Source organism: Epinephelus fuscoguttatus, linkage group LG18 (assembly GCF_011397635.1).
Source record: "Epinephelus fuscoguttatus linkage group LG18, E.fuscoguttatus.final_Chr_v1".
Taxonomy (NCBI): Eukaryota; Metazoa; Chordata; class Actinopteri; order Perciformes; family Serranidae; genus Epinephelus; species Epinephelus fuscoguttatus.
The window spans coordinates 8,361,048-8,373,264 of record NC_064769.1 but is presented as its reverse complement, the minus strand read 5'-3'; positions in this window follow the sequence as shown (position 1 = coordinate 8,373,264).

The following is a 12,217-nucleotide window of genomic DNA, read 5'->3' as shown; positions in this document are numbered from 1 at the left end:
ATTCTGTCATTTTTTGAATGACATAGTCATGTCCAATGGTTGTGTCCTGTCCCCATGATTTCCGGTGGTAGGCTGCTGCTCCGTTATCTATATATGTAAGCATTCAGAAAATGTGCAAAAAACACAGACAAGATGATTGCAGAGTACAGAGTACAGATTAATCAGAGTCAAAAAAGCCACATTAATTACACTATATATATTCAATGTAAAACAATAAAAATGAAAACTTCCAAGGGGGAGTTAGATACTTTTGGCTAATCTGATGACTTAAACCCAAACAGAATAGCAGGTCATAGTCTGAGATCATATTGTTTCATAACTGTTTCCCTCTGACTTTTAGATTGTGTGTTTTATTTTCCAGTGTGGGGTCACCAGATTTATTACCAGCAAACTGTCAGTATCTCATAAACACAGCAGCAACACAGCAAGAAGCTACTTCTTAAATGACCTCATCAGTTTTAATGATCCACTATAAACCCGTGACACTTGCAAGACACTTGTTAGAAACTATATCTGCCAACAATTTGTTTCATGATCACAGCTGGTTGTGAAATAATGACAGCGAGCTACAAGCTTACAAGTTGTACACGTACATGACTTAACATAAAGTACAATTCTGAGGTACTTTGGTGCTACTTTGTATTTCTACTCCGATGCATTTCAGAGGCAAATATTGTACTTTTTACTCCACTACATTTATCTAATGGCTTAACTTACTTTGCAGATTCATAGTGACATTATAGATTAAGATAAAACTTCATTGATCCCTGGGCGGAGATTCTCTACCCAGCAGTGTATACAGCAAATAAAATGAGTAAAAAATAAATAAACAACAGTAACAAATAAATTAAAGTAATGAACACATAATGCATCAATAATTATGATCCAGGAATTTAATATATAATGGCCTGTTTTGCATAGTGAGTTCTTTTACTCTTGGTACTTTAAGTATATTACTTATGCATTTTCACTTAAGTAAGATTTTGAGTGCTTGACTTGTATTTCTACACTGTGGTACTACTACCTTCTCTGAACTAGAAGATCTGAGTGCATCTTCCACCACAGAAACCTCAAAATACTGTTTAACATCTAATCATGTTGAAAATATCAACGACAATAAAACAACTGTGGTACAGGCAAAAAAGACAGAAAGATGGAGAGCCATGCATCCTCATATGTGGTGTTACATCCTCATCAGTCTGACTGAGTCAGCTACAGGCCATGTGCTGACACTGAACAGACCAGAGATGTCACAGCTCACACAAACATGAACTAATATGGCTCTGAAGGCCTCGCAAAATCCTCTCAGGTCGCTCCTGGTTCTCGCCAGCACATCTGCTGAGAGCCTCTGATTGCATTCACAGTTAAGAGCGGCTTCAACCAAAATCACAGACGGCAAACTCCGCATGGGGATCGCTCCCCTTTGTTGTCTCAGTGTGGTAGCTCTAATGAGCTTGTGCGCTTTACAGATTAGAGGATCTGCTCTTGCAGGCATTAGTTTAGGGATTACAGTGACACTAGTGAATGATCCGTACTGAATGTGACCCTCTGTTAACAGCTGTGTTTGGCTGGGTTGAGTTAGAGCTTCATCAACCACAGGGTGCGATATCCTTAATAAGATCAGTGATCAGTCATTCCCCACTGCAGTTAATGTCAGAGTGATGAGAAGGATTACAGAGCTGCTTTCATCTTTCATAAAGCAGACACATATAATTTGTATTTCAAATGCATTACATAAGGCCAGCAGTCAGCTGCATTCAGTGGGGCTTGACTCACTAATATGTAACCACTTTTGTGAAGTTAGCTGATACTTTCTGTGGAGATGACATCAATTCAAAGTTTATGTGAAGTTTAAAGTTACATGTTCACTGATGCAAGACAACGGTTCTGTTCACAACTGCATACTAACATATTCATAATAAGCATGGGGTAAAATTAAGCAGGTAATGTGTTTCAACTGCATAGTATGTGGATTTTGTGTATGTGGAAAATGCCCAGAAGACCAGATTAGCAAGAACTTCTAAGAATAACATGTGAGCCTACTGAATGTCATATTATTTTTCCAATTATGGCAATAGCATGATCTGCCCTTCATTTGTGAATCATTTGTGAGGGTTTTTTCCAAAAATGACCAAAACGTCACTTACTTTCATCTTCTCAAATCTGAATATTGTTCACCTTTCTAGGTGTCATATCTTACTAAGTAGATCTTTCACCATAGGTTTGGACAGTGTGTGATACATTTTGAAGAGCAATTACTCATTGAGGGAATTTTTTCAATCAAAATGTCAAAGATTTTTTCTGCTCAAGTTTCTGAACTTGGAGTATTAACCACTTTTTTTTAAATTTTATGTGGCAATAAATTGATTATCATTAGGTTTTGGATGGGATTTGGACCAGAGAAGCAAACTGGAAAAGTAATTTCGGGCATTTTTCAACACTTTCTAATATTTTTATTGACTGATAAATGTTCTAATGGAAAAAGTAATTGTCAAATTAATTGTTAATTACAATATTGTGAAGCAATACTTCCAACAAAGGATAAAAATCCATTCAGTTTGCAGGTTATTTAATTCAATCAACCTCTTTTGGGATGGCATGTTTACATGTGCTACACATTAGCATGTTTAGCAAGTATAAAATTTACCAAGTTCACCATCTTAGTTTAGCATTTTACCATGCCAGTACTGGCAAATACGCAATAAAGAACAGTACAGCTGAGGCTGATGGGAATGTCTTTAGTTAAGCAGGTATTTGGTCACAAACCAAAGTGTTGGAAAAAGTGAAAATTGACCTAATGTTGGCTCTAAAAAAAGTTACTGTAAGGAATTGGGATGGTTTTTACAGTTCATCCTGAGGGAAACATGAATTTGTGTACGAAAATATCATGGCAATCCATCCAAGAGTATATGTGACACTTCACTTATAGGAACTGTTTGAAATTCAGAGTATGAGTTGTCTTGACATGGTTCTCAACATGGAGGTGGTTACTCTATTACAATGTAGTGTGGCATACATGCATTAACAATCACACACATCCTGACCATCTCACCCCTACAAATCACAGAGAGATGATAACTGAGATAACAACAAACACATGACATGGATAGACTTCATTCTCTGCTCAGGATGCTATTACTCCACAGTATCTTATATTAAATAGTGGATTGTCCTGGAAGAGGGATCCCTCCTCAGTTGCTCTTCCTGAGGTTTCTATCGTTTTTTTTCCCCGTTAAAGGGGTTTTTTTTTTGGGGAGTTTTTCCTTATCCGCTGTGAGGGTCATAAGGACAGAGGGATGTCGTATGCTGTAAAGCCCTGTGAGGCAAATTGTGATTTGTGATATTGGGCTTTATAAATAAAATTGAAATTGAAATTGAAATTGATTGCTGTTATATAATGCTGTGAATGTTGCATACAAAGCTTTTAAAAATAACAAATGTCAACCTCATGGGGGCGCAAGAGGAAAAGCCAGGGGATCACCAAAGTCAGCTGATTCATCCTCTGGGTAACATGAATTTTCAACCTGGTCTCACTCCAAAGTTGTCAGTTACCGGCGCTTAGGCAGTGACTTTTGGCGTCAGACACAGACAAAAAAAAGCTGCCCTTTGACACTGGCATGATATGCAGCCTGTCACCCTTATTGTGTAACAGTGTAACAGGGGAAACGCGGCAGGATGACAGTGTAAGTTAAGGGGGGCGAAAGTCTGAGTAGGAGGGATTGTGGATGGGTCCAACATACACCGACTTTCAACTGGGAGGCTAGTGTTCACTTCCTGTATGATTGTAAAGCCAAACCCTGTTCTTTTTTCTAAACCTAACCATGTGCTTTTGTTGCCTAAGTCCAACTACATGTGTGTGTTGGCCAAACGTAACCACGTGTTTGTTGTTAGAGGGGAAAAAACATCATTTGGCGTTGTTGTGCCAACATAGTGCATTTATTTTGAAAGAGACTGTATGGAAACTGTACACTTTCTGTGAAAAGGGAAGTGTATTTTGAAAACAGACAATGCATATAACATAACATAACATAACGTTGGAGTGAGAATGTGTTGGAATGTTTGTACAAAATTTAATGTCTATAAATGTAATAATTGTTGAGCTATTTCAGTTTGGACCAAAGTGATGGCTAATAAATATATTATCTTAATTCATACTAGATAAGGACTCCACATAAAAATATTCCAATAACATCATGACTACTTTTTTGAACAGCTCAACAGATTCAGGATATTGCCCCGACATTCAAACTACAAAAGGAACATGTGTCTCCTGTTGTAGTCGACACAATCCAATTTGTTGAGTTAATGGTCTTATTGAGTTGGAGGGGAAATTATCAGTGTCAATTAAAACAGACAAAGAAAAATAAAAGACATGCATCGACTACATTAGGAGAGTCTTTTGTTCAAGCTGCATGCTCCAGTGAACTCAGTGTTGTAAAATGAAGATGCTCAGAGGTTATTAAGCACACAAAGAGTGTCCTGAAATGAAGAGAGACAACTGAGCAGTAGATCTAATCTCCTCAGACAGAAGTTTTACATAAACCCATTACCTCTGACTCCATTTGCTGTGATATCTTAATGGGAAATAACTTGATAATCTTTACAGAAAACATTGACGGATTTAATAGTTCCTTTTTTTTTTTTTTGGCAATCTCAAGTCTACAGTATCCCAAATATTGCCACAATTACACAGAAGCTTGCCAACCCAAGAAGTGGAAACACGCATTTTCCCCTCAACAAATCTTCTTAGCTGTTTAGAACAAGTGATGCACAGTGTCCAAAAATACATCAACAGAGTCCTGATAGACAAAAAAAATCCAGCAGAATAAAGCTGTGAATGTTTCAACTCAGATATCGCGTTTATACCAACGTCTCTTTTGGTGTTTACATCACTGCATTAGACTGTAATCCTCTCTCGGGTGTTGATGACATTCATGCCAACTGCAATCCTGCTGCGTCTCTGTTTCTGTTTGGAATATTGCTATGTAACAACTCAGCTTCTAACTGTTAAGTAACAGCAATATTATAGTATTGAGCAATATTTCAATATCTCTGAATGAATTAAACAAGTGTTTCAATATTTTTTGGTGTGTGACCCTTTAAAGCAAAGTGATTTATCTTGCAAGCCTTTGGGAGATCCTTATAAACTTAGGGTATACCTGAATTTTGTTGTGTTACAACAGGAAATACCCCAATAGCCTTATAATTTGATAATAATAACAACAACAACAACAACAACAACAACAACAGCAAGTGAGCTTTGGAAGTAGCCTTATATACATAATGAGGAGAACATTTACAATAAATGTGTCTGTCAAGTCATAAAATGCTCACATACAGGGCATATACTTGCAAATATTTAGTTTCAGGTTCTACAATATGCACACAGCTGCAAAAGAAGGTAACACTTGCAAGAATTATACTTCCTTTTGCAAAACAGTACTATCCATGTAGAAGACAGGCTTGAATAGTAGTAGAGGACTAGATCTTTACAGCAAAATGCATCTACATTTAAACTTGTAAAGCTTCTGTATTTTCAGAATGGGTGTGATCTTGCTAGAAGTTACAGTAGATACAAATTTGCAGATCATATAATGATGTAAAGCTGGAGGGATAACATCCACTAACATCTGGCTTTTGTATTTAATGGAAAATGTTATAATCCCATGACAAAAAAATGACAATCGGCTAAGGCTCCAATTGGCTTTCATCGGCTGTGATGGAAATATGACACCTGCGTAGGGATATATGTATATATATATGTATATTATGTATATTATATTATGTATGTATATTTATTACACGGCTCTATTAAATGCTGTATTCTGATTGGTCAGTAGCGGCATTCTGCGGTCTGATATTACTGTGTAATGACCGCTGCTAGTAGCAACGGTCATTACACACAGTTGCTATGTAGCCCAGCGTTGCTAGGGATGCTGCCCTGCAACACTGCAGCTGTCAAACAACTTCCGAGGGAAAAAACAAACAGAAGTGGCTGATTTTAACGGATGCCGCTGAAGAAAAAGAATACCTACGGACTTTCTCTGCCAAAAACAAAAGAAGACGGATTTGAATACACACTCGGCAGTCATGCTTAATGACATTTTACGCGAGTTTTATGCCTCGGTTCAGTCCACTAAGCCTTGTTGAGTACAAAACTTTCACCAAAAGTTGTCGAATCCGGTCGGTTTTAATGCACTTCGCAGAGGCAGACAACATTATTTATTTAACTGATAATTAGCCGTGTAATAAGCGGGATAATGTATAATGAGCCGGTGAATACGCTGCGCGTCGGGGTTCTATTCCCCTGTCGGGAGTTATTTTCCCAGTATTCACCGGCTCATTATACATTATCCCTTACATGTATATATATATAGATATATATATATATATATATATATATATATATATATATATATATATATATATAAAGAAGAACCCACCGCCATTTTCCCTGGCCTACATGTTGCTTTCTACTGTTCACTAAGCTGTTTTCCAGTCTGTCTGTGACATAGAGCGTGACACACCAGAAAAAAAACCACAACAAAACTGCAGAGCCATGTACGTCTGCTGGCAATGGGAATTTTTAACGGTTCTCCTGCACACAGATGATAATTACAGTGGACAAGGGATATAGTAGTATTTATCTATTCCAGCACCCTTTCTCTCTGCAGCATTTCACTACCGCATTACTGTTTTCAATCTCCTGTGGTGTTGTTTCATATACAATATATGAATATACAGATAGGGCGGCACGGTGGTCTGGTGGTTAGCACTCTCGCCTCACAGCAAGAGGGTTGCCGGCTCGATCCCGGGTGTGGGAGCCCTTCTGTGCGGAGTTTGCATGTTCTCCCCGTGTCAGTGTGGGTTCTCTCCGGGCACTCCGGCTTCCTCCCACAGTCCAAAGACATGCAGATTGGGGACTAGGTTAATTGGTAACTCTAAATTGTCCATAGGTGTGAGTGTGAATGGTTGTTTGTCTCTATGTGTCAGCCCTGCGATAGTCTGGCGACCTGTCCAGGGTGTACCCTGCCTCTCGCCCGATGTAGCTGGGATAGGCTCCAGCCCCCCCGCGACCCTCAAGAGGATGAAGCGGTTAGAAGATGAATGAATATACAGATAATTTTTATATAAATTTATATAGCTTTACCTTTGTTCAACTATGTTCTTTTTGTTTAAGCTATGCATCTGTTTCCGTGTATGTACACAGAGCAGCAAAAACCAGAGTCAAATTCTTTGTATGTGCACACACTTACTTGGCCATTAGAGCTAACTCTGACCTGTATCACAATTCAAAAAATAATAGTTAAAAAAAAAAAAAGTATCAAGATCAAAAATTACTACCAGCCAATATATCATTATCAGCCAAATATTAATACTACTATCAGCCTTAAAACCCAGCATGGAACAGGCCATAATATGATGTACTCTATCTTTTGTATCTAAAGACACGAATAACTAAAATTACAGGGTGGACATCTTCCTGGCAGCCAACAGAAATCCTCCTCTTCACTTCATTCATGCACTGCTGATTCTACTGTGTAGGCAGCTTAATATTGTGGCTTCAAACATGTCATTTTGTGCCTTCAAAAGTTACGGCATACAGCTGAAATCAGTCCTGGATAAGTTATAACACTGGTACTCTCTGCAGAGCTGCAGGGCCTCCCCGGTTTCCAGGCCTGCCTCATTCCATCCAGCTGACATTTCCCCCACTGTGGGAGATGGCTGCTCTTCACAGAGGCCACTCAGTCTGGCCTGAGTTAGCAGCTACTCAGCGCTTTCATGCACACAGCTGCAGGAACTCTGCGGTCTCCACTTGGACAAGAACATATGGAAAATGTGTGGGAGCATGAAATGATCGTTCTCACTCCTGTGACGTCTTTTACTGTGAGGTCCGTGCTTTTTTACCATGTGAGAAATAGTCTAATAAAAATCCCTGCGGCCAATCTATATAGAAATTTCCTTATCTGGGGCTAACTTCTAAGACTTACCAAGACAAACTCCATTTTTGAGTAAATACTAACAGTAAATATGGCTAAGTGGAGTGAAATACTGCAGCACTAACACACCAACTGCACCACATTCAACTGAGAACAGTTGGAAGTAAATTATTTCGTCTGATGTGCAGATGAGCCGTCCAGCCATCAATACCTGTCAACACTGGCTCTGCTGCATCGAGGGCATGAAGTGTACACCCAGCCTAAAATAAATATATCATGTACATACTGCGTATTTCAAACTAGCTGTCAGGTCACATTGAGGCAGCACAGCCAACCATTTCTCTGACAGGAAGGACAGGGGTGTCTGCAACTGATCATTATCTTTTGGAGATCCTTTTATGTCCGATAAAAGAAGGTTGAGGACACATAAATGAGATGTTCTGTCAGATGAGATGAATGAAATTTGGTTCATCTGTGTGATTAACAATGGAAACTAAACCCTTTATGTAATGTGGCAAACATTACATGGAGATGATATTTTGCAGTCGCTGTCCATCTGCAGGAAAGACATCGACTTCACACATCATCTGCATCACCATCACAACATCACTCAAAGTTACTAATGTATTACAAATTCATACACTAAAGTCACTGGAGCCAAACTGAGCCACGCATTTATGACAACTTGGAAACATGACAGCATGTCTGGCCTCTGCACTGTACTATACTTTAGTGCCAAGGAAACAATTACTGGGAACTTTTGACTGGGGAAAGCCATTGTTATAATCCATAATGCTGTACAGGCGCAGGTGGAGTTCAGTGCTCTACTTCACTAATGTTAGCCTGGGTCTCTGGATGATGGGTACAAAGTAACCACAGGATCTTTCACTGTTGTCATGCAAAACTAATTACAGTAGATTCTCAAATAGAGTAGTTATTTACCTCAACTGCAGAAGGTTACAGCAAGGCTGTGTGTTAACTTTGTTTTGCACATAGCACTGATGCTACAGAAGCTGAACGTGTAATTAGGTTCATTTTGTCTACTCAAAATAGATTGAGCGTATAAAGTTTCCTGGAGGCGTGACCAGCCTGGCAAATTTGTCGAATTGCCAGGCTGGTCATGCCTCCGGGATACTACCAGCTGATAAAGACACATCATGATACAAGTCAGATGACGCTTCTGGAGAAGACTGAAGTGACAGTCGATCCCCGAGCTGCGTAAAGCTGTTTAGTGTGGCTGTCTGTGAGGCGTTGCTACAGTCTATGAGTCAGATCCACCCCTTGCCCATCCAGAGCTACAACTTCTCGTCCAAGTATGGTTCCTTCTGGCCCTAAAAAGCCAAGGTGCTGACAGCTGAAATCCCAAACTTGAGGCTTCAAAACAGCAATCCACAAACCAACGGGTGACTATGTTCCCATATGGTATTTCAATACTGTAGCTACTGCCAACTTGTGGCACCTGTATGGTAATACAAGAATCATGTACATCGTCCAGGCATCCACTGTGCTCTAAAGGCTAGGGTCTGCCTTTTCAAATGCCATCAACATAACTTAAATAGGAAAGTACAAAAGTTGATCCTTCTCTTCAGTTTATTCATCTGCTGTCGATTCTACTGTGTTGGCAGCTTCAGACATGTTATTTTGTTCCTTCAAAAGTTATGGCATACATGCAGTGTGAGTTGGTCAGCTGGTCTCCTTGGATCAATGCATTAGCTTCTTGGGCCCTGACACAACAAGCCTACGGTCAGCCATCGGTCCGCTTCTGGCCATCTGTGAGTGCTGTCACCCTAGATTTTGCAGTGTGTCCCGCGGCGTTGGCAGTAGTCCGCCCTTGTCAGGTTTTTTTTTTTTTTTTTTTTTTTTTCAGTTGATTCAGCTTGTTGAATTGGAAACAGCAGAGCCTGTCTGTGAATAACATCACTCTGATTGGCAGTTCAACTCAGTGCATGAGAAGAAAAATGGAAGTGAGAAAAGCAATAAACAGCTAAAGCAAAGAGAGCTTGAGACCAAATCAAACTTCTTGTATGACATTTTTTCTTTCTTTTTTTTTTGCCATTGAGCTCTTTAGGAGAAAAGGTTTGTAATTGTTTGTGTTCTTGTTTGCTAGCGCACGATAACTTTGCTTTGTTCTTTTTAGCAACGGGTTGTGTTGTTACTGTTCTAACTGGCTAACTGGCATCTTAAAATGGTCCTTCTGGTTTCCCTTTTTTAATGCTGATGCAGAATACTGCCTTCTGCTGCTATGGAGAGTTATTTCTTCTCACACAGGCACAGAATGGACATACGGTTTTGCCATTGACTGAAGTCTGCAGTGTGTCCAGGTGCAACTTTCTGGCTGAAACACAGGGAAAACAGCAGTCGGTCTTCGTCGCCATTAGTTCTTTGATGCCAGTTAGGGTTAGCCAGTTTAGGTGTCTGGGCCCTAAAGGTAGAGGAGGCTGCAGCCTGAATGAGTCAAAGTCACGACAGGAGGAAACTTCAGCACCCTAGATGCGTCAATGCCATGAACATTTTTTGCTCATGATCCTTTTTGTATAAAAAGAGGTAGGAAACAACAACAGATCGAGGTACAACTAAATATTTACAACATGAGGTCATGTCATTAACAAGACAAATTTAGCAGAGAAAGAGAAAGAAAACTGGGTGCCAATCAGCAGAGGGTATTTTCCCCACAACCACATACAACTCTCCAGAAAGCCTCTCCAACTCCACATATTTTCACCAAAAGATGAACACTTCAAAAATGCTCAGTCACCATCATTTGTAGGAAAACTGGAGCAATAAAACATTCAGCTTTGGATTTATAAACAATATTTTTTACCCCTTTGAGTAATTCTAAATTTGGAAACTAGACTTCAGTGTTATTGTTTCAAACAGTTGGTTGACATTTTACTGTTTACAGGAGAGATCCTTGTCTTAAAGAGATTTTTCATGTACTTAATACCAAATACGAAAGAGACAACTCTAATAATTTCAAGTAGAATGTCACCAACTATCAGAGTGAGACATATGAGCTAAGATGAAGATGGATTTTTGTTGATGGGATGGCTCAAACAGTGAGGTCAGCGAGTTATCAAGACCCAGCTGCTTTGTGATCTAAACACAACAGCCGGGAAGAGGAGAGGTGATGTCATGCTTAACAAGCCACTGGAAACATTAGATCAGGTCAACTACTGGATAAACATGTCTACTTTAGGTTAAACATCGCTGTGCCAAGTGTCCATTAATCAGATTGATTACTGGAGAGCAAATGGAATGTAATCAAAACTTTATAAACAGCTATTATCACTTGGCTCTCACTCAGAACGATAAGAAAGCAAAGAGCTTAAAGAATAGATTCACATTTTTATTTTACATTAAAAGAGTTATTGGTGGCTCCTGTCCATTGGCAGTGAAGAGATCCTTTCTGCTGCTGTGAGATGAATGCCACAGCCCTAAAAATCCAATCCAAGTTTAACCAGTGCTAATAAAGTATGTATTTTTAGCCATGCCAGCAGGCTGGAAAAAGAAATGGCAGTGTCAACTGGTCCAAAGTGAAATATCTTAACAACCACTGGAGAAATTGCCATGAAAATTTGTATGGTCCCAAGATGACAAAGCTTACTAATTTTGGAAATCCCCTGAGTTTTCCTCTGGTACCCACATTAGCTCTACATTTATTTTTAGTAAAATTTCAACAACTGTTAGATGGATTGCCACAAAATTTGGTGCACTCATTATTGTTCCCCTTCAGGAAGAAATGTAATAACTTTGGTAGACCTTTGACTTTTCATCTAGTGCCACAAGCAGCATGTCAATATTACATTATGTCTTATACTTTGCTCTGGGACCAAGTATCTGCAAAACTAATCCCATTTACTAAGACAGATCATTAACATGCTACGAGTCAACATGTTAATATTAACATTGTGAGCATGATAGTGTGCTGATGTTAGCATTTAGCACAAAGCATTGCTATGCCTAAGTACAGTGTTGCCGAGCTTTATGGTGCCTTCTCTGTGGCTCATCTGGAAACAAGACACACTTTACAGGGAAACAGAAAGAGGGAAATGGCCGTAATTTTGGAAGGCACCCATGTGATTCGGTTTGGTCATTACAAATTTTTATTATTATTATTTCTTTTGCGGGGCGTTTTTTGTTTTTGCCTTCACTGATAATACAGCGTATGACTGACAGGAAAGGTGGACGAGAGGCTGGAGGTGACACACAACAAAGGGCCATGGGTTGGAGTCGAACCCGGCCCGCCGCAAAGGACTCAGCTTACAAGATGTGGGGTA